Here is a 509-nt window from a genome sequence, read left to right on the forward strand (position 1 = left end):
ATTGAAACTTTTATTAGTAGATTGCACAGTATAGTACATATTCCGTACAATTGACCACTAAATGGTAACACCCAAATAAGTTTTTCAACTTGTTTAAGTCAGGGTCCAAGTAAATCAATTCATGGCATCGGCCTTTTGCCCGAATGCAGCTGGGATAGGCTCCAGCACCCCCTGCGACCCCGAAAGGGACAAGCGGTAGAAAATGGATGGATGGAATCGACCAATAAGGGACAAATAAAGTTGTGGGCAATCGTATATTTGCAGTATTGCCCACTATATTTTTTAAATGATTTGTGTTTAGCAACTTTAAGTATCATACAGACCATATAGTTGATTTATTTCAAATGTAGATCATTAGTATTTACAAATCAATTCGTTTTAAAATAGTTTTTTACATATTGAGGATAGCTGGGCCCAACACCGTGATACCCACTTTTGGCCACGAGAGGAAATCGAGTGTTCTCTCCGCATCCGGTGTGGCATTAACTAACGTAGAAGAAGAATGTCGT

The sequence above is a fragment of the Nerophis lumbriciformis genome, linkage group LG14, assembly GCF_033978685.3.
Source record: "Nerophis lumbriciformis linkage group LG14, RoL_Nlum_v2.1, whole genome shotgun sequence".
Classification (NCBI taxonomy): domain Eukaryota; kingdom Metazoa; phylum Chordata; class Actinopteri; order Syngnathiformes; family Syngnathidae; genus Nerophis; species Nerophis lumbriciformis.